This window comes from Centruroides sculpturatus, unplaced genomic scaffold (genome assembly GCF_000671375.1).
Source record: "Centruroides sculpturatus isolate CEXI.00-Female unplaced genomic scaffold, Cexi_2.0 scaffold133, whole genome shotgun sequence".
NCBI classification, from domain to species: Eukaryota; Metazoa; Arthropoda; class Arachnida; order Scorpiones; family Buthidae; genus Centruroides; species Centruroides sculpturatus.
The window spans coordinates 377,728-402,278 of record NW_019384319.1 but is presented as its reverse complement, the minus strand read 5'-3'; the positions used below and the strand labels follow the sequence as shown (position 1 = coordinate 402,278).

General features: G+C 27.9%; 1 long non-coding RNA gene across 1 annotated transcript in view; it reads right to left on the bottom strand.

Moving 5' to 3' along the window:
- Window positions 1–5,255: 5,255 nt before the first annotated feature.
- LOC111624748 overlaps window positions 5,256–24,551 on the bottom strand; it is a 26,564-nt gene continuing 7,268 nt past the window's right edge. The window contains exons 2-3 of the long non-coding RNA XR_002756632.1: window positions 6,964–7,120; window positions 5,256–6,485 (exon numbers count right to left, since the gene is read on the bottom strand). This is a non-coding gene — a long non-coding RNA (uncharacterized LOC111624748). The remainder of the gene's footprint in view (window positions 6,486–6,963; window positions 7,121–24,551) is intronic.

Sequence of the window (24,551 nt, the reverse complement as noted above, 5' to 3'; positions counted from 1 at the left end):
AGAAGGAAGAGAGTTTTGCGTTCAATGTAGAAGAAGAATTTAAAATATTAAAATATAGGAAGTCGAAATTGTTAAAAAATCAGGGCGAGTACGAAGGAAAGTATGCAAATACTGATGCAAAGATTATGATAATTTACTAAACAAATTTTAATATAAAACAATGTTAACAATTCGAAATAATAAAAATAAATTTTAATATTATATATAAGTTTTAAATACGAAAATAATACAAAAATGGAATAATTTCTTAAGAAAATGAACTTGTTAAATTCAAAAGATGAAAGTTATAATTAAAATACAGAAAATTATGACAGAAAAAAGGTTAAGGAAATTGAAAAAAAAATCTATATTGTAGCATTTAATGAAAAAAAATATTGAAAATTTGTGATAATATTAAAATAAAAAGTGAAAAATTTAGCATTACTAAAGAGGAGGGGAAAAAACGATGAAAAATTAAGATAGAAGAAAGTAAAAATGAAGGAAATTAGGATAAAAGAAATATTAAAATTGTGAAATGAACCTTAAGAATATTTCATTTAAAATTCAAGAAAGTTATTTTAACAAACAAAAAAGAAGGAGAAAAGATAATATAGTTAAAATCACTAAAAACTCGAAAGGAATAAAGAATATAAAGGTAGAAAATTATAATTGTTTTTTAAAACACAAAACTAATCTTTCTATTTTTAACATAAAAATTCTCAGATATTTTAAAAGAATATCTTGATTAGATAGTTTAACAAAGAAGAAAAAAAGGGAAAAGAAGAATCTTTTTACCTTTTTTTCGATCTTCTTCAGCTCTTATTTGACCACTAAATAGAGTTCGATTGATAAAATGACCATTATCGATCCTCACATTTTCTATAACTTTCGTTACAAAATGTAATTACCTTTCACCTATTAATTATTCAAAATTTCTAAAGACCGATCTAAGACATTTATTTTTGATGAAGGAGAAATAGATTACAGACCTCATACTCCACTTCAATAAAATTGCTTTGAAGATTAATCAAGTTGCTTGTTAACAATTTCAATTTATCCGAAAGGGTTTTCCATTTGTGATGCGTTTATTGCTGTTTCTAAAGTAAATGTCAACAAAATGATAATTTTCTTTTGTTCTCTCTTTACAATTTCATTTCATTATTCTCTTTAAGATCGAAGTAAACGTCTTAAAAATAAATTTAACATCTACTATTGAAACAAAATTAATTACGCTTCTCTTTAGAAATTAATGTTATTTATAGATTTTTAAAGGAGGATGTTTTGGAAAAATATTTTCCTTTCCTATCATTTATCTTGTCTTTTTTCCCTTTACTCTTTTAGAAATTCTAAAAAATCCCTAGAACAACAAATATATATATATAAATATATAGGAAAAAAAATTATTTTTGGGGCGTTTTCCAATTTTCTAAAAATATTTCACTATATTTTAAATAAATTGTTACAATATTTGTTGGATGTATTTATTAAATTATTTTATATAACAAGATAATTTTCTACACAAGTTTAATTCTAATTTAATAATTTAATTCGCTTCTTTTTTTAAAATATTTAATAACAAAAATCTAGAGAATTTTTTATTAAAAAATAATAGTAATAAATTTATTCTTTTATGTATTATATAAATGAATATATTTTGTTGAATAATTTTATTATTTAAATGATTAATTTAATTAATTTATATAAAAATTTCACAAAATTATAAAGTATTTTTTTGGTATAATTTTTGATATTTATTATTCGAAAATATTATTTTTCTGCAAATTTTTTCACCTTCTTTTATAAATTTAGAAATAAAAAAGTTATATTTATTTTTATATTTTTTAAAATTATTTGTTAATATTCTATCTCGTTATAAATAAATTGATAACTCTTCTTATGTGAAGTCGTTAAGTTACTTTGATAAAAATATAAATCTTTAATACAAACTTTCTAAAAAAATTAATTATTTTCAGTAGAAAATAATTTTTAAATTTTATAAATTGGAAGGAAAATGCTATTTCTAGAAAACTTTATAATTTTATAACAAATATATATGTATATACATACATAAATAGTTATGTATATTCGTTATCTTATTGTTTGATCATTTATTTTTGTTGAGGATATGGACGTTCATATAGAAAAAATAAGAAAAAATTAATGGAAAATATTTAAATTTTAATAGTTTTTATGAGAAAACTTATTTATACGAATATATATACACAAATAAGTGTATAAATAAATAATTATATGTATATCAATGTACTTTAATGTATTACCTAAGTATACTTTAACGTCGAAATTTCTCAAAAATGAATGATTTATAAATATTTTCACGTAAATTCTCTTATAGAAACTACTAAAATTCAAATATATCCATTAATCTTTCGTTATTTTTTGTATAAGTTGAGAAATTCTCATCCAAAGCAATGATCAAAATAATGTCCACGTCAAATATTTAACTTTTAATTAATAATCTATATAACGTTTTCTTTCAAATTTTAATTTAAAAATTTTCAAATTGAATAAAAATAAAATAATGTTTTCAGTATTTTAATTAAATTTTAAATAAATGTATTCGCTTTATTATTATTAATTTTTTCCCTTGTGTTTCTTTAATTTAGAAGTGCATCTACGTAAACAAAGATAATAAAATAATTTTGTTGGTTAGTAACTTATTTTGACAGTTTATATGATTCTAATCCTTCTTAGTAATCTACGTAATTATTTTCTTTCGCATATTTAATTCAAAATTAATATATTTCGAATATATATTTTACAAAATGTCTTTACTTTAACTAATGAAAAAATAATAAATTCGAAAATTATTTTTCCCCTTCAACAAATCATTTCTTATATAATTTAAATTAATCAACAAGACATTTTGTAAAATTTTAATTTATTTTTCTAATAACTTTACTTTCTTTAATAATTTTAAATTAGACTTTTTCGCTTCTCCCTTCTAGCTATCTGTCACATACTTTCATCCACTATAGATGAATTTTCATCTGGAAATGAACAGGGAAAAAAATATTAAGAAGAAGAGGATAGTGTTTTTAATTTTATTTAAAATGTCATTTAAGAGAATGATATCTGCATAAAATATCTGGAAAAGTGAATGAAACCGTTCAAGTATTACCAATCTAAGCGCACTTATATAGGTAAAAAAATCGATAACTATCCATCATTAAATATAGTGGATGTATCTAGTTATAAGGATAGGAAGAGACAGGGAAGGAAAAAAAAGAGGTGCAACATTTTCGCCGGAAAAGGTATTTTAAAAAGAACGAAGAAATTTATTACATTCTTGTACACGACTGAAGTGGTACACCTTGACAATAGTTGTCCCTTTCGAAATTGACTGGAAAAGTGATTTTCATACATCACATGCAACCTCCGAAAGAGGTCGTTCAATAATTTCCCTCCCCCCGTTACCATGACAACCTTCGTGCCATCGACCTGTATGCCGTAACGGAGGTGATCTCAGTAATTTGCTGGAACAGAAAGTTGGGAACTAATTTCATCTCAATGTATTGCCAAAACTGTACATACTATAAATCCATATTTGGCTAGCAACGTAAACTTATTTATTAAATATCCAACATAAACAAAATTACTAGAAAAATTGATTGAATGGCCTGTTCTGAAAATTACTAGGAGATATAAAAAAAAATAATAATAATTTCTGGTTTGGATTACATTAAATCCAATATTAGTAGCAGCGATAGATAGAGAGAGAGAGCGAGCGAGTCTATTCTATTTATCTAATATTGGATCTTGTTTAATCCTCTGAAAAACCTGGATGAGAAATATGGTCACTTTTGAGATAAAAAATTTATTAAATCTATCGTAAAAATCGAAATTATAACTTCACTTTTGTCTGCGATAACATAAACAGGTTATTCTATAATTTCGTTCTCTGATTGCTTGTTTATTTGATAATTTTAATGGTTTAAATCAAAGTTTAAAGTACGATAAGATTGTTAGAAATACAAGTCAGTCTGTAACACAAGAACGAACTTTGCTATTAAAGAAAGTTTTTCTGGAGTAAAAATGTGATCTCTCAGGAGTAACACGAGAGAAATAAGACTTTCCACGGTAATCCGAAGATTTTGTGGTTTTAACTAGTTTAATGCAACTAATATCAAAACTATAAACAAAAAGCTATAATAACAAAAAAATATGAAACCCTTTTTCAGTTCATTTTTGTTTTGAAGTGATATAATGTTTCAAATCCTCAATCAGCTTATGAGATTCCATTCAATCAGTAGAACGTAGTTTTCTTCTAATACCTATATTTTCATTGAAGAAAAATGAATTTTGCTGCAATTTATCTTGCAAAGTAATTCTATATTTATGAGAGAATCTTGACAAATTTGCTACTTTAACGATGATTTTCAGCTTCTAAAAATACTTCGTTTCCCCTGTAAAGCTTTCTTTACGCAGTACACCGAGACCGTACAGGAAAGAATCCCGCTTTATAATTGTTTCTAAATAGATCGATTTCTATTCTTTTTTTCGATTATTTTTTTCTTTGCACTTGTCATCAGAGTTGTTTATCATGAAATTTCTTTACGTATCAACACAATTTTGTTAACCAAACAATCTGTTCTCGCTTCGTCCTTCGAGGATTTGTACCAACACTTCTTGAACAGTCTATCGGATTGCCTAAGATGGGTTAATAGCAATTAAATCTGTCAAGTCCACAGATCAGTAAGCTACAGATCCTAATGGTGTTACGAGATAATTGACGTGGTGTCCATGGCAACGACACGGACGCAAATAGTTTTTCCCCCATTTTTCCACAATTCCTTCGAGTCTATAAGATGCGGAGCGCCCGAAGAAATAAAGTCAATTTTTCTCTTAATTTTCTTCAACCAGTTAATTTTTTCTTCTCACTCTACTACGTGCTACCAAATCTCTATTAAATTTTCTCAAAAATAATTAAATTCTGTTCCCTTCGATACTCGTTGCCTAACATATATATATTTATATATATAAATGTACATACTTTCTACTAACTTTACAAAATTTACAACAATTAGACGGGAATGGCATTTAGCAATATTATAATAGTAGTTATCACTTAATTACATTAACTTACTGATGTAATATCTCGAACGTTTAGACGCAAGTTATGATTGAGGGAAGCGTATTCAAATGAACACAATAATTGGATGAAACGTCAATAGTAATCAATTTATTATCAGTTTATAACATTATACTACAATGTATCAATAATAAATTAGTTAAATATTTTATAAACTAGTAATTTACGTTTAATAATAAAATAACTTGGCTTGTGTTAACCTTGACTTGTGCTTTATTTTCGTTGTGAAATGATAAAAGGAGAAGAAGCTCTCGCAAATTTCTATTTTGTGCATTCATTCTAAAGTAAAGAAATTATAAATTAAATTTCCTTCCAGCAATTTCAGGTATGAGCTAAAGGGTACAAGAGGATAAATTACTTTATTTTTTGTCCGACACTCGCACAAATATATATATAAAGTGAGAATGCCTTCTTTGTAAAGGAAAACTATTCATTCCGCTTCGTATGCTTTGTTATATGTGAACTGTATATTGGGTTTGGACATTCCAACTTGGACAGTCAGCACCCATATTCCCGCCCTCGGTCCATACATCAAAGAGATCCCGCCCCAACATTGTCCAGTTTTAATTAAATCTTTGGCAAGTTGGTTTCAACAGAAATTTTATCAGACCGAGTGGGTCACTGCACTAAAACTTCAATTACTTTCAAAATTTTTCTCCACTTTTCTATCCTAAAGCATGTGGATTCTGACTATAAGCTTCGGTATTTTATTAAAGTTCACTTTATCCCAAATGCCGTGGATGCCATGGTTAGCGGTCTACCACATTATTTCTGTCATAAGAGAGGGTCAATCCATGACCACTACCAAAACTAAAAATCGTTATCGATATGAGAACATGCCAACCTCACTATAATGATCTATTTTACATTTAAAGGATGGAGAAATGCTAATAAAACTATAAAAGAGTCCTTTTTACAACTTAATCACGTTCGGTTCCGAGTATTTTTGGAAAATATCGCCAAGTATTATAGATTATTTTAAATATTCAAAATTTATGTGCCAATACTTAAAGAAAACATCCATTTATATTTAAATAAACCATAAGTTTATTTATTTTTTCGAAAGAATCTGGATATGAGCAACTGCTGATAGGAGGAAGTTTTATAAAGAATAAGCAGGGAGGTGCCAAGCTGTGCTGGTCTGTCTATCTCCTTCTTGACATCTGCTCATTCTTGGCGTGATTTTGGCAGACACAGAGTATGATTAGCATTGCAGATAGTCATCCATAGAACGTAAGGAATTTCACTGAACGAAATGTTCCCATTTTTTCCCAGCTTCATCGCATTTATTTAAAATTCTTGGCACAGAATTTTAGTCGAGAATATTCCTAACGTATATAGAATTTCATTGTATTTAATCTTAATTTTTTCCCTTTTCTTCCTTCTTTTCTGAAGTCTGAAACAGAACAATACAATGGAAAGAATTTACTAAATTTCCGAAAATTCTAAAGAAATTATTAAATGTGGAAAAATATATGAGTAGGAAATACGATTTTTTCCTCTTTAGTAATTTTATGAATAATACAAAAGTCAAAATGTATGACTAGAATTTTTATTCTAAAATCATTCGAAGATATTTTATGCTCTAAATATTTATTATTATATTTTAAAAACTCATAGAAAAATAAAAGAATATTTTAAATATATTAGAATTTAATATATTATTTATAAATCTATAATTTATTTGTATCGTCGTGTAAACAGCGAAGAAGATGTAGACGATGATTCGGGATCTTTGTAAGAGAAATTAATTAATTTAACAATTACTTAATTCATTGTTTACTACAACGTTTAATATGTGTTTATAACAAGTAAAATAGCACAGACAGGTAAAAATGTGACAATATAGAATGAAAAGCGACAAACTGTCTTACCGGTTCAGTCAAGAGATTGTAGCGAAGATCTGATTTAGCGATTGGAAAATTGGATAACGTAAGGTTCTACGGCCAGACTGCTTTGCTGATCGATTGTTGTGAAGGTACGTGATGTGCTATATCAAGCACCTGAGCACCGCCGTCGTTGGATGTGAGGCTGGAAAAGATACGAAAAAAACTGTAAAAAAAACTTAGATTGTTAAAACAGAAATGAAACGAAGTACAGTATATTGTAGCTTGTTTAATAGTGTGCTTAGTGAAGGGAAAAGATAGGATTAACTTTATAATGGAGAAGGTGTTTTTCTTGAGAATGAAGTTGGAAAGATTAACACGTAAAGTGATTCCTACTAATTTAAAAAAATAGGGAAAAAATCTGCCACCATTTATAATTACTAACAAACGGATGAAAATATGCATTTGACGTGTTTAACTTTTATTTAAAATCGAGTAAAAAATAAATTAACGAAATGAATTTTGCATTGTAGATTAAAAAAAAGGAAAGACACGATCTATTTTTGTAACGATTCGAAGAAGAAAAAAGATAAGATAAATGCTAATTTCTATTTAGTTATCGGAGTTTTATCTACAGTCAACACATTTTGACTTAAATCTTACAATGTTATCCTAAAATGGAGGTCAGCACACATGGCGCTTTCGGTATCATTGAATAGAGTCAGTGTCTCTTGTGAGACTATATTATCAGTTGTCACTGCATAGGGTAGAAGGAGAGACAGTATCCAGCAACGTCCCCAGGGAGATAAAGTTGTCAGCCATCACTCGGTACATCCATTGACAGACAATACCAGCTTTCTCTTGCAAGATCTATTGGTCCGGAAACATAGATAAACACGTCATGGAATTACTAAAAAGACAGCGAGGATTAAATTTAGCAACGAATGAGATTATAAAAAAAGAGAAAAGTTTTCGGTATCATAATGAAACAAAGAACAATAACCCGTTAACTTTTTAAGTTTCTACTTTAGCATATTAACGCTTTTTATCCGAAGATCCAAACAAGAAGATTACGGATTTAGAAACTTTTCGTTTAATAAAAAGTCGTGTTAGTCAATTATCCTTAAAGGAGAATCTTTACTTTATCCATTATCAAAGAAAATCTATTGAAAATGGGAAATGCGATCCTCTCTAACGTAAAAAAAGCTTTGATTTATCTCCATTAGTTGGAGCAATTCAAAGAAACAAATAAATACAAGTATCGATTTAGGATGCTAGATAAAAAGAAAAAGAAGAAAAAAATTTTTTTTATCTTTTTTTAATTAAAGTTGTAACCATTTATCATTTGATTTCTTCATTGTCAAAAGTTTTATAATTATTCTTGACTATAGATGAGTAGGAAGTTTCTACAGCATCCCAGGCATGACGTATCTCTTCTCTCCTGGGATTTGCAAATACGTCTACGACTTTTCTCATCAAACTAATTATGTGCGATTAGGGGCTACTTCATTTGCATGTTTTCTAAATTAATTACAAGAAGCATCAATGTTTGTATCGTAACGCATTGATCATCGTCTCCTCGGAAATTAATGTCTTGTGTAACGTATACTCGATCTAATGTTTAAATCCAGTAACGACGTTGCGCTTTTGTATTATTTGTTACAATCTACTTATTGTCAAACTTTGCAAAATAATCATTAGTCTAAATCAATATAATTAATGATACAAACTGCTTAGTCTTGTTAAAGCTATGTTCTTAACAAAACTAGGTTAATTGAAAAAATATAGGACAGATTTTTATTATTACATGGCAAAACATAAAAATATACTTTATTGTAGTTTCTAAAGTGAATAAACTCTTGATGTATCGTCTTAAAAATTTAAGATGTTCTACACTAAGTTATATGGTAAGATTTTCCAACTTTTTATCCAATTTTTTACTTTAAAAACCATCTTCTGAACTTGATTTTAAAAATAGAAATAAGGCATTAATTAAATTAGAGTGCGCCGTATAAAATTGATTTTTTTAAATACTTTATAACAATATCCAAAAACTTAAAAGAAATTATATAAAGAAAAGCTTAATTATCTTGATATTTTGCTTTTTTTCTCTTCCTGATTTTCTCTGCTCAATTTTCTCTCCGGAAGTTTAAAAGAATTTCTATTTTTATATTAAATAAAATATTCATCCTTATATAACACCTAAAAACCATCTTTTTTTATTAGTTTTTTAAGAAAATTATTTTTGCTTCACCTCTACATTTTTTTTAATTTTTTTAATTTATATCTCTCAAATAAAATTTATTTATTTATTTTTAATTTATAAAATTTTATTTAATAAAAACATTTTTAATAAAATTTAAACTTACTTAAAGTTAAATTTAATTAAATATTTTTAGTTTTATGTTTAAATTTCACAAATAATCTAAGTAAAGTTATTATTTTTTATATTATTCATTTGTATAATACATAATTTAGGAAAAACTTTATATAATTTAGTAAAGTGATAAGCCAAAGATTTAAGATAGTAGCTTTTACTATTACAAGATCGATCCTATATCAAATATTATCATCAAGATGTTAAAAAAGATCATATTTACTTTAATATATCTAATTATAAAATCTATAAATATCTATAAATAAGAAGCAGATATTGAAAAAAAATAATGATAAACTTTTAAAGAATTACATGCTTTAAAATTAAGATTTTTATCAGCTTTGATGGACCGTACAATTCTCTTGAAGTAAGAGATAGTGTTAAAATTATAATGAATGAACTGCATTACATTTAAAATACTTATAATAAATTCAGAATGATCGATTCTAGTAATTTATTCCTTATTCTTAAAATAATATATTATTTAGGTATAATTAAATAGAGTTGTCTTCATCCACTTAAAGTAAGTGATCAATACATAACATACATCAGGTAATTATTACGAAAAATCGCATACGTTTACCATCAATTCTTAGATTTCGATTTTCTTTGAGAGGCCATTTATATCAATTTTTACATCCATACAGGAGGCTTTGTCTGTGGTCCGTTTTCTTTGTTCGCTTTTCCTCCTCATGAACACGAATTCACCTTTTCGAAGTGGATAATGACGAAGATTAATCGTTATCTAAGATGATAACTCATATTAAAAACATCAGTCATAAGTCTTTCAATCGCCATCACTCCTATCTTCGTGGGTATCTATCTAAACAATGTAACAATCTCCAATATTTTGTAATTATAACAACTTCCCAGCTGTTTATTTAAGACGGAAAAAAATTTAAAACTTAAATCTTTAAAACGTTCTCTCCAGCATCTTTTCTTATTTTAGATGATAAATATAGTTTATATGAGAAGCCTTATTTTCTCACACTCAATAGACTATAAATTAAAGGTATTAATTTTTCTCGACTGAAAATTGTGTCTGATCCCAATTTTGCTGAAGTATTCAATCAAGTTAACATTACCGATATATCAAACGTATAAGGTCAACTGTTTGATTCCTTATCTTGACATAAAAATCCTTAAAATTGATGATATAAACCATCTTCTATAGACATTAAGAGAAAATTGGAAAAATAGTTAAACTTATCTGAAATATGATATCAAAGTGTTGCGAAAAAATAAAAATAAAAATAGAATAAAAATAAATTTTCCATTATTTGTTTTTTGTATTTTTGTTATAAAATTTATATTTTTATATTTTTTTACTAATCTAATTCATATAATTTATGATTCTTCTATTTTTTCTATTCAACGTTTTCTTTCCATCTAATGATTTTTTTTCTGTCGATGTTTTCTACTACGATTTTTATTTCTTTGTTATTTTCCTTCTGATTGATATTTCTGTATCGTAATATGTAGCTCATATATAAATAAAGCTATATTTTAAGAATTTTTTAAAAATAATTTTTCTTAATTTTTAAAAAGTTTTTTAAATTACATTATTCCAATGTTATATATGTGTTTAGTGGTGTAATCTTTACGTCTTCATTTTTTATACATTAAGCTTGCTCATCGCAAATTTTTGTTTTTATCGATCAACCACGTTTCCTGTTGTCTAATCTCCATTAATTTATTATTATTCTAAAGGATCACTATTATTCTCATTCCATTAAACAACGTTAAAAGGATTGCAATTTCTCTATCTCTCTCATCTTGCTCTCGAATCAATCACTAAGATCTTATGTTTAATCCGTTTTCTAAAACTAGAATAGTACTAGAAATATCTTCTATGACAAGCATTGACTTTCTATGTTTATTCTAGTTGTTTACATAGCGAAGAGCCTCGAGACATTTCAAGATTGGATTGAATGAAGTCTAGAACAAATGGGTGGTACGACAGTTGGAGAAAATTCGACACTTGGGGCATAGCATATAAGATCACTCTCAGTTATGACAGAAACCAGTTTAAAAAAAAATACAATCACTTGTTACCGTTGAGGAAATTGCTTCTTTCAGGGGAGTCTTTGCTATTCTGTAAGGAAGCATAAAGATGGAAGCGGAAGTAAATGTCACGCGGTATAAACCGGAAATAAAAAGTGAGGCGGAAGTAATAAAAGCGTCAAGAGATGATGCGGCAGATCAGGAAATTTGCCTAGTCACGTGACGGAGACACCATTGGTTTTAATCCTAAAGCTAACCCGAATGCATCCTCATCAATTCTATCCAGAGGCCTAGTCCAATGCTGCTTTGTTATCTCTTCTAGAAACACAGTAAATTACATGCAGTAGTGTCGTATGGCCCTCAGCGGTAATTAGACTGTGGGTCCTCTCTTATCTCTACACCATTAATTACCGTTTCTAGAGACTCTCGCCAGGTTCTCATGGGATGATTGTGAAAGTCAGTTAAAGTTGATGCCCGAAGGATATGCAGTTTTTTTATCTCTCTGTAACGGCATACAAGACAACGCATTGATATCTCAAGGCAAACTGTCAACGTCTTTATTGCTCGATGCACCAGGGATGTCGAGCTTGGAATGAAGTTTGTAGTTGAAAGTTCAATTGGAAACATTTGCTGTTAGGGTATGAAGTGTTATGCAAGTCAAAGAGGACATCTTAAACTGTTCACTTTTCAGATAACGGAATTTAGAATAGTCGTATCTAAGGAATTCCTCCCTTGCTTTCAAACTTTTAAATCGTTTTCGTCTAACTTTATATTGTTGACTTTTGCCACCCAAATATCATTTATTATATCTCACGAAATGTAAACCGCCAACCGATTTGCTAACAAAAGGCAATATTTCGAATGATTTGGAATCGTTCCAGGAATAGAAGTTCTTCGGGACTAAGACACGAGTAATTTATTAAACAGCAATTTTCTACAATTAAGAAAATTATTAATGATTTAATATTTTATCTCTTAAATGTTTATAATTATATATACACACATTTTTGGGGTTTTTAAAATAATTGAGTACGTTACAAAATTTAACAAGATAATGAGAAAAATGTATAAGAGAGAGAAGGGGAAACAATGGTTACGGTAGATTATGTTTAAGAATAATGATGATTTGTATGATTTTTTGATGACGTAGACGATAATGGGTCACAGCAATGGGCTTTTCGTGTTTCGGAGCTCTTTGCCAAGTTTTAAAATCATTTTGCGGAGAAAATTTCGCGTAAAAGACAACTTTGACTTCGAAGAAATTTAAATAAAAAACGATTATTTGTCATATTCAATATTATTAATGGAGCTCTTTTAATACTAAAATGTACTGTACATTCGGTCGTGGAGATTTTATTAAAATCCATTAATGGGCATTTTCGAAAAGTAAAATGAAAAAGTAAAATTGATATACCGTTCGTTTAATATATGATTCCAAGTATTATTCATAAAACTAAAGTAGGACAATTGAAAAGATTTGTAACTTATTTTAAATCATAACGGTTGTGTTCATGAATACTTATTGTAGATGATTAGACTATCGCAATTGAAGATTCTTCTATAGATTCTAGCCGAGCTGTCAAATGGGCAAAATAATGAAGGATGAGAACAACGTATATATCTTCTCTTCTCTAAACCTGTTCACAGTCCACAGAGCAGAAGTAACACCTTGACGTCATATCCGCTTTCAGGATTCACCGCAATAAATCACCGAAGGCAGAACGATTTACATCATATTTGCATATTTAAATTCTTTTCTGTAGGAAAAAAATAGCTTTATCTATAGAATAGAATCAATTCTAAATTCTTTACCAGAGATAGGTTGTAAATATAAAAAAAAGAGAGAACCAAGAATAGAAAACGGTCTGGAAAATAGCACAGAACTCTATGGCATAAATTGGATGCAGAAGGGACCAGCAGAGCAAACATTTAGTCTCTGATGATTACCTAATTATGACAATTCTATTTATTCAACTGTGATGTCATATCCACATGGCGATGATGTATGACTGCTTCACTTCATACAAATTTTAAACGCATTAAACAGTAAGTGCTTATTATTAAAGCTACTAAGGCAAAAGACCAACAATTGGCACTTCTTTTTTTCAGTGTATAATGCGATAAATTGTTTTCCCCCCTCTCTCTCCTATCATTTTGATAATTTACCTAATTAATTCAGTAGAATTGATATATTCAAATGTGCTATTTTTCATCTGGTTAAACTGTAAAATTTTAAATTTGCATTTTTTACTATAAAAAAATCCTAATGAGTTTAACAATTACAATGAAGACAATAAAAGAAATTTAATGATTATATTACTATTATTATTATTATATTTTTTTAATTCATAAATATTATATTAAATGTAGAAAATATGTTAATAATAGAAAATATTGATCGTTTATTCGATATAATTGCGATTAAAGTCATCAACGAATTGCAATTGTGTAACATTTCATCCAAAATTTCAATCTTGTTAAATAATTAAATTTCATTTCCCTTCAATCAAAATTATGTTAATTACATTTTCTTTGTTAAATTTCATCCAAAATCATTGTTTCACCATAATTAAATTTTTGTTACACTTCATTGTGTTAGTAATTTAATTAGAGCTGTTACCATTACATTACAGATAAAACATTATTACATCACAATTAAATTTCGTTACAGTTTAGTGTAGAACATTGTTACGTCATAATATAATTCCTTCTTATTGCAGAAATTTCTTGCAATTGAATTGTATTTTATCGTATTTCCTCACAAATTATATATAATAATATTTTTTTTTTTTTTATTCCTCTTCTTCCTTCCTTTATTTTGTAACTGATATCGTCATAAAAAAATTAAATTAGATCCACAAGCGTAGAAAATAACAGATTATTATCAAATTTTTAAATAATAATTCAATCCATTAAACAATTTTATCAAATTTAAAGATAATAAATATGTGAATAGTTTCGATAATCGGATAATAAAGCGGAAACAACGTAAATAGATTAGTTTTGCATTATCTATAATCTAGTTTAAATTTTTTTAAATTAAAAAAACAGAAGAATTTCTTCTATTTTTATATTTTCAATGTATTTTTTATTATCTAAAATCAATAGGAAATATTTTTATGAAAGTTGATAATCTTCTTCAGACGATTAGATGAATCAGAAGTTATCTGTCATCATTTTTTGATAGAAAATCCTCACTAATAGATATATTAATAAATCATCCCATGTTACAGATAACTGCAAATAATCAGATATTTTCGGCGATTATCCCTTTTTCTCGGGTCATCGAATAACAGATAAATAATCAGATAATTAATTTAATTGACATTAATCCAGATTATAAATATTAATTGATATAATTGGAGAAAATTTGAATATGTCATGGTTAGATTACCGTAAAAATGACCTAACCACTGAGAAAATCAATATAGTAACGACCTTAACTAAGTTAGTTTATTAATTGAATTCATGTGATAAGTATAGATAATTGATAATAAAACTGGATAAGAATTTGTTTTAACAGAATATCCATTCATTCGATTATTTTTGCGTCATTTACGATTAAAGTCAAACAAAAGTCCATTTGTAAGGTTCTGACGTTCAATCTTATGATAAATTTCCTCTTACATCCATTTAGAGAAAAATTTATCTTCTATCTATAAAAAGATGTGAGGGAATTTAAAGAAAAATCCTTTACATCTATTTATAGATGTAAGGGATTTTTAGATTGTATGAGAAAAAATTCCCTCATACTCCTTTAAATTATTTAAATATAAGGTATTAATACTTCCACTACATTTATTTTTCTGGGTTTCTTATTTAATAAAAAATCAACGTATTCCTTTAGCTGATTCCTAAATATAGTTTTGATTTCTATTACCTCTATTGTCTAGGGAAATCTGTTCTTCTACACTTATCCTCTAGGGAATATTTCTTATAAATTTAGATATTTTTTTATATTTAATTCCCTAAAATTTGCTGTTATCTATTATTATCACTTGATTACAAAATAAAACTTTGATGTAAGGGAATTTTTGCTCCTGCATCAATGAATGACCCCATCAACAAAATCTATTTATAGATTTTTATGTATATGAACTTTTCATTTATTTCAATAACCCGATATAGATTTAAAAGAAATTACACACACGCAAAAAAAAACTTATTTATTCAATAAATATAAAACGATGAAACTAATTAATATTAATATTTGCATAAATTTTAAAATGTATTTATAAAATTTTGCAATCATAAAAATAATGATTAAAAAGGGAAAGAAAGAAAACTTCTTACTTATCTTTTAGATAACAAAGTGGATAAAATTTCCAATCAGTCTGCTCTTCATTATCTATGGATACACTAAAACCTCAACTAATGCATTATAAACGTCCAAATAATTAGCTAACAGGTAATGGATTGGCGATGACGTTCGAAGTTAACTACTTTCCTTCTAACCTATTATCTGACATAGATAACAGAGCAGATAGCCCACTATAAGTTTTCATGTGATCACACTTGGAAAAAAAAAGAAAAAAAGAGCGTCACATCCACCTGCTTAGGAGGAGCGAAGTCAGCAAACAGGAGTCAAACAGCACTGGTTAATTACACTTTTCTGACAGTTTACTGACTCCGGGCAAACTTCGATTTTTTTTCCTCCTGTCTCCATACTAACTTCACCCTTATGCAACAAACGTAAAACTTCTATACATATCCTTAAATTAAAAAAACAAAAAAGAGGGTGGAAGAAAAATATTATTAGTAAAAAAAAGTAAAATCAAATTAGAAACGAATTGGTAAAAATTTTCTTTTCTTATAAATGCATTTATCAGTTGAAAAGAATTTTATAGTGAAAAATCAAATTAAATCTTTGAAAATTAAGCAAAGTTTCGGAGTGAATCGATAGCCAATAAAATTGCTCTAACCAGCTGTCGACTGTAGCAGTCAATATTAGAAAGAACATGTGCAAAGTTCAATCTCAGTAGAAACTGTAAATGGAACTTATTTTTTATTAAACTGAATACGTCAGCTGTAGTGTAGTGTAGTCTTATCTATTAAGTCTCTATGTCAATAAAAAAAAGGATATCACTTTATTGAACCACTTTTCATATTTACTAGGTTTATCACATGGATATTTTCTGATAATTAACATTTTTATTATTCATTACACACCGAAAAAAAACACACACACACATACACACGTGTGTGTTTAGTTTCTAAATATAGAGTTTAGTGTTGGAATTTTTAGTTTTTGAATTTTTAATTACGCTTTTATTTTTTTAAAAATATAAGAAAAACTTTAATATTTTATCGCAAAATTTTATGAAATTTTGTACAATTTTATTGCCTTTAACTAACTTTTTCTATATTTGCTTAATTTCAAGATAATGTTCGACGGCAAAATAATATTCTTTTTATTAATAAAATATCTTTAAAAATATGAAATTTATTAAAATACGTTAAAAATATATAAGCCAAGCGTCAAATATTTTTTAATATCTCTTGACAATTTTATGTAGTTTAATGTAATAAATTTAAATTAAATTTTAAAATTATTATATTTTTATAATTTAAATATAAAAAATTAATAAAGAAATAAATTAATTAAATAATAAATTTAACTTCGTCGTATTTTAAAAAGTAACAACATTTTAAAGATAAATGGCATGCTTGTTTAATTATTATTTAATTAGATGCGTGTAAATATTTGTGTTTATTATTTTCTTTAATTGCAATTTAAAATAGTCAAATATTAATTCTAATAAATATTTAATTGAAATGAGCTGACAACAATTGAATTTACGTCATTATTACGTCAAAAATCCTTATTTCACATTTTAAAAAATCAACAACGGTTGAAGGCGCAATTAAATTATAAACAATTTCTGTGAAACTTAATTCGATTTCATACATATTATGCACAATTGGCATTCTTATGACTTAACTTAATTACCCGACGTCAAGGCCATTGATCTAATTTTTCCATTTTATAAAAATACAAAAATTTTTCGCCCGATTTTCGAAAAGAATTAATGAGAAAGAATAAAAGTAAAAGTGTAATCAGCGTAATGAAAACATTTTTTAAATTTTATTTTAGAAAATAAATGTTTTAACATGACGTCATAATAAGTAAAATCCACACTTAACGTGCAGTTAAGTAAAGGACTATTATCTCTGACAACATTCAGATAATATTCCAATAGAGCAAAGCTGTTCTTAACTAAGTCAAAGGGCTGAGATTGTCGGTAGAATTATCGGCCTTTCGGGTAATTAGTTTTGCTTTAATTGGCCTTAGTTTCGAGAAGCAAGATTAAAAAGACTCAGTAATGCTGTCATCGCTCCAGGCACAAAATGTGACAGAAACAAATGCTATGTTCAATAATTACTGTCTGTGCTCATTAAACATGGCGTCAGATGTCACTTGACTTACAACACCGATAGAAAATAAATTCTAAAGCTAAATTTGAATATTTTTCAACTAAATTTTCACTTATCTTAGTTTTCTAAATTTATTTTATTTATTTATTATCGTAATTTAAACTTTAACGATTTATTTCGTTTTATAAGATGCCGATGTTATAATCCTTTGATTTCTATGAAGAGCGTTTTGAGAGGAAATTTCAACACACAGGTAGGATATTGTTGTCTTCTAGTGGGCTACCGAAACGTCAGCTTGTTTAATTATCCTCTTGTAATTATCCGAGAGCGTGAATTCGTGCTGGAGGGTGTGCTTGTAGTTTGGCCCATCATTAGCGTAATGAATTCGATACGCTTGCCTCCAGCGGCCATGTCAAATGTCAAAAGGTCGAGTCAATTCATTTTGACTCCTCTTACAGATGTTTCGATGATAGAAGCTTCATTCAACTCTTAATATAAATAAAGTGTCGATAAGTTATGCTAACTCTGTCTTTAAGAAACGAAAAAAGTGATTAATTAAGGACCTAATTATATTTTCAATTTTTTCCAATTTGACGAATTGAATTCACAAATTAATCGAATTCATTAAAAATCATTACGGATGTAGTTTTACATTGTTTCGTAGTATCATTATGTATTAATATATAATTAAAATGAAACATAATTTATGTAATTTCGTCGAAAATTTTGTGTTTTTCACCACAAACATGAAATTATATTAATAACGGCTTAACATAGAAAGCGAAGCAATTATATCAAAAATTTTTCCTATATAAATTATTAGAGTAATTAACAAAAATTTCTATAGAAAGTATAAAAAGTTCACGATGTAACAATAGTCAATGTGCTGTTAAGTGATTAAACGAAACGTTGCTATAGTAACAAACACTAAGTAATAGTGTGAAGAAAGTTGTGGGAATGGTTGACGATTTCACATTTACAGTAGGTTAATCTAATGGTGAATGTGCGTGAGCAGAAGTTAAAGTGATAGAGATCAGTTCCTTTTTTTTTATAAATAAAACTCTTTTTATTTATTTTTTGTTCCTTTTTCCGTCCGAGAAATACATATAAACGAAAAATATTGTTTATATATATAACCATACAGGCGTTGTAAACGTAATGCTAATAGGAACACTTTTTATATATATTACATATTTAAAAATAATATAGAACATATAGTTTTGCTAACGATTCGATCGTGACGCATGTGAAAATACAGTAAAAGTCACGTGGGGTCACGCTATCTATAGTCCAGTCACGGATTCACTGACTATTACCTAAGTTTCACAAAACGACGAAACTTCTCCAAATCTGTTTCCGGAGACACTGAAGCTCATGAAAGTAACATACATGTCTTCACTTCAATTTGCTGACTCCTTCCAAAAACTACTTCAAGGTTATTTTCTCAATACTTAATTATTGCTAAAGTTTTCCAATGTACTGTGCTATACGAGAAGATTTACTAAACTTACAAAAAAATAAACTTTTGCCAATTTACTTCCATTTGGCATTTTTACAAATCTGTAAACACTATTTAAAAAATTTAACTTATGTACTATTTTTGTAATATAAACATTGTAAATTTACTATTTTTCCTGGCTTACAAAAATAAAAATTAACGATGATGGATAACGTAACTCTCCTCTTTCGTTCCCTTTTTTTTAAAGTAAACTCATAATCAATTTATAATTTTTAGACGAAAATTCGTTTCCTGAAGACAAAATCAAATTAATTCAAGATTCTAAATTGACCAATTTCATTATATTGTGTTCTGATTCCATTAAGTTTTCCATTAACTTAATTTATAGAGAATACAAACAATTATTCTTGCATTAAGGAAACTATTTTATAAGATGGTTAATAGTGGTTTGCCTATATAACAATTAAACCGTATTAAAAAATACAATTTTGTATATTAATTTTATGAACAATTTTTAAAAGAAATTTATTAGATTTATTTACATTTTGTTATATTAATCATAATTATTTTATATTGAAAAAAAAATTTTTTTTTTAAAAAAAAAAAAAAAAGAAAAATCTAAACAATACAACAGAATAAAATTACTACAAAGCTTATTACATTTTTCTTGTTATTTTTTTCAATCCAATATAAATTGATTACCAATTTTTGATATTTCTAATAACATCATTTTAAAATTGATTAAAAAATTTTTTTCTTTTCGAACGATTTGAGTTAAAAACTCGAGCTTTTCTGTTTGCATATCAAAGGAAATTCGCATGAAATCACCCGATAAGCACAGAGAATTCTATCTGTCATTCAGATTTTAGAATATCTATCACCTGACACCTTTTAGTAGACAGATATCTCGGTCTTGTTTTTGTTTCTCACAATAATCGTTCTGTCTATAACTTTCATCTCCGAAGCCCGTAGAGTCACACTTTTATCCAGTGACTTTTGCTTCACTTTACGGAAAGACAATGTGATTGATTCTCTGGTGTGCCAACTCGCTTTCTACTGGCTAAAGTTAGAACTGTTGTCAAGGTACCGTTTTTTGGGACTCAACTGTCGAGGATGACTGATTGCCGAGGTTTTTCCTAGCTGTTTTTTCTAGAACCTCACTTGAAATTTGTCCCCCTGTCTATATATATTTCTTTTATTTTCAATTCTTTCAATTCACTATCGTTTCTAACGTCTTGTCGCTTGAAACATTCAGAGAAATATATTTTCTTGATCTCCTCCTTCTATGCTGCTTTCTTTTCTTTTTTCTTTTTCATCGTTTAAGAGGCCGAAAGTATCAGGATCTACCTGTTTCTCTGATGTGTTTCTGTTTTGTCACATTCTCAATTTTTCACAAAGAAACTGTTGAAAACAAGTGTATTCGCTTTCGAATAAAAATTTTGATAAATTACATTTCATAAACTGGAAAAGATTCGATAGGTTATATAGTGTTTATTATATAAAAGTATCTCGATAAGTGATTTTAATGAATGGCTGTCATGATGTATAGTACCAATTTTGTTCCTATAATAATACCCATTTCTAGCGTTAATAAAGCTGGAGAATGACCCATAAAAACCACTCTAGAAGGAGAAACTAGGGAGAATGTTTCAAACAGTATTTCTGTCGAAAGTCCCAATTGAACCAGAGTAGGAGGAGTAGAAAGGATGATAGGGCAACACAAGAGACACCAAGTGTCAGCAGTTAGTGTCACTAAAGCATTACCGTTGACAGAATATCCGTCAGCAACATTTCTAAAAATGTAAGATATTTTAGTCAAAAAACGGATTCGCTCTTATATCTAAGCAATCGTATATTGGTTTCTTTTGAAGTCAAAATTTAATATAAAAAATTCTATTTATTTTTTCTGAAAGCTGACATAAAAATAAATAAGTTTTAAAATGTTTTTTATTTAATATTAGAATTATATTCGAATAAACATATCTATACCTTCGTAAAGTCCACTAAAAACTGTCAAACAGAATAAGATATATTGTAATATTGTAGCATTGCTCTTTATCTATTATAGAACATTATTGGTTTTATTTAATTTTCCACAGTCTATATTTACGACTTTTAACATTGCTTACCTTTTATTTAAAAAATATCTATGCAATAATATTAGATTTTTATCGATAAACACATTAGTTTTATCAACGTTTTCAAAAATAATTATAATTTATTCAACATTGTAAAAATTTAAATAATATTAATTTTGTTCATTTTATTCTCTTCGGAATTTTAATATTTGTCAATATTCTAAAAACAAATTATAAAAATGGATTTTTAGATGTGGGTATTTTATTAAAATAGACAAAGAATGTTTCGTTTCAGGTCAGTGCAGATACATAGTAATCATCAGTAATGGAGAACAAGTACTACTTCACAGTTGGTCGGATATTGTATCGTTCTGCATCGAAGAACACATACACACTTGCACATGCACATGCACACTCACCACCATTTCAAATAAGGCTTCTTTAGGGAAAATAGAGAGTGCTACTTAAGTAGAATATCTTGTAGCTGTCCCGTTTTTATTACATTCAATCTTCTTTCTCTTCTCTCTCTCTCTCTTTCTCTCTTTCAGTCCCTTTTTTCAGTTTTATACTGTTAACTTTTCGCTTGAATTTTATAAAAACAATTTATCTACTTATGCATAAAATTTAAATATAATCATTGATAGCTTCGATAATTACTTTGCCTAAATGGCAATAAAAATTTATATATTTTTTTCTCCCCTCTCCTAGTTAACTTAGGATAAGCTGGATGGAGGAGGATAAGCTGCAAAGTGATTTCGCATCCGATCTTCTTCGTTTGCTGCAGCTTAGTGACATTTCGGGATGATAAATGCTAATGTAGGTTGTGTAAAAACACCCGATAGGGAATTAACCTTAAGTTGGGATTAAGTATTCAAAAAACGGCTATGGCAATTTGCAGACTGCTACTTCTTAAACAAAAGAACTCTTAGAGAAGGCCAGACAGGTGACCTATTAAAACAAAAGCTCATTCTGTTGCCACAAATACGATCCCTTTAAATAACCCTCTTCAGTAATGGAATTCTTTTGTATATCATCTATTCAAGAATCCTCATCTTTTAGACTATTCCTTTCAAATCTAGTGACGTTAGCAACCTCTATTTATCACTAGCCGATCCAAAGTTAAAGTAGTTTTGTTGCTGTAAGAAGCAGTCAATGTCCACAATAGAAAACCTTTTGGCACCGTGACAAATGGAAATGTTTTCTGTGCATGAAACTTAATAAAAATCTCTGACGTCATCACATTGCTTTAGTTCACTCGGGGCTCGTTAATCTAAGATGTGGGATATTAATTTTAAAAGCTCAACATTATTTGGGAATAAGCAATATTGAAGTGACCCTTGGGTATTTTAGAATTACTACAGTTCTACTGGATTAATGCAAATATGTTAATATCTAACTAAACTCACTAAATATTACGCAGAGAAAATAATATTTGAAATTGTAATCTATTAAAAGATTATCAAAAATTATACAAATTTCATTTTATGGCGTTTTGATTAGTAATAAAATTTTAATATTTTAAAGCGCATAAATTCTATCAATAAGCCGATGGAATTNGAGCCGTATTAAAAGTTAATACTAAGTTATTTAGAAATAAAATTAAATAGAGAAAAGTGTCCAAGAAAGAAGTTAGCCTACGGTATATACTGGAGATGTCGCAGTCGAGAATTATTCGGGAAAACCGAGTTGAAAACTGCACTTACTGCATCTTTTCCAGCAAAGGTAGTACTATAATTGATGAAGAACAAGAAGCAGTATCCTCCGGACGTAACCATGGAAACGGTCTAAGGGGACATTTCTGATGGACTTTATTTGATTTACGACATCCAAACCTCGGAAGGCCTTAGGCCGTCAGGAATTCTCCGGTCATGGGTCCTCGAATTTACTTCGTTAAGCCTTTCTCAGACTCGACTGTACGTCAACGTCTGATGGTAATCCACCGCCCTTTCCTTCGTCATTCGTCTTCGTTTCATCCGACAGCCACCTGTGGACTGTCGCTATTAGACTCGGTAAAGTCGTCCATGTACCCAATACGTAAAAGTAATCGAACAAAATACCACTCTTTGATTAAGTATCCCAATAAGCGCAATGAAAGATTAAGCCTGCTCGAAATGGGATCACTCACTCAATAACTAATACATCTTTAATATAATTATGGTAAACTTATACCTGACACCACCTCGGAGAAGAAAGAAAAATCTCCTTCATTTTTTTCTTCGCCTCGCCAAATCTCATATTCTAAATCCTGCAGCCTGTAACCGAGAAGAATTGCGTGTCGGTTTAGATTGTCAGCGGATAAACTATAAATAATTAAAGCAATATAATGATTTTAATGGAAGATTTTGGGTTGCACGAATATACCGATAAGATCAATAATTTATGTTATCGTTTGCATTAACGAATATTTTAAGTTAACGGTTGGCTTTAATGGTTAAATGCTAAATTATCATTACTTACAGCTTATCAAAATTTTCCAAAACGATATAGCTACTAAAGTAACAATTAACGATATTATATTAACGAAGAACATGTTAAAATTTTAAAAGACACGCATTAAAATGATGAAGTAAGTTTATTTCATCTTTGATAATTGAAAATTTCAATTGCATTTCATAGATGGATAATTGAACAATACAACTGTAAAATTAATAATTATGCGGTTTATTTGTTAATAAGGTATTAAATCAGGCTTATTGGATTGAATTAATCTCTGCTTGCACGAACTTTTGATAGAGCAAAAGGAATAAGGAAATGAATAATCTCTGAAGAATGTCAAATATCCATGAAGCAAGACAAGATTTACTCTTCTTACTCTTCCCTTTTCGTGTATACTTTAAGTATGATGGGTTGTTATATTTGAATTTTCTATGTAATTGCTTTAATTAAAATGAATTTTAAACTCGCTGGATCGGCAGAAAACTTAAAACTCTCAACAAATCAATAATTCTGTTACGGATGTCCATTATGTAATATTTACTATCCGATATGACGTTTATGATTATTAATAAATATAAAATTGAAAATAATAAAATTTTACATACCAAATTTTGGCATTTGGATGTTTTTAATGATTGTAGCGTGCAAAGCCAACAATATGTTAATTTTTATATTCGATAGTATTTTATGAAACGTGAGAGATAAAACATGTGGAATAATTTCGATTATGATAATTATAGCTAGTTCATATAAGTTTATAAAACGACATTGTTAAATGTTACTTGGAAAAATAGATCAATGTTCGATTCCTTTTTTAATACAGGAAAAATATATATAACCTTTAATCCAAGTAAGATTTAATGTTTTTAAATACATATATATACTTCTTCAGACGATTAGATGAATC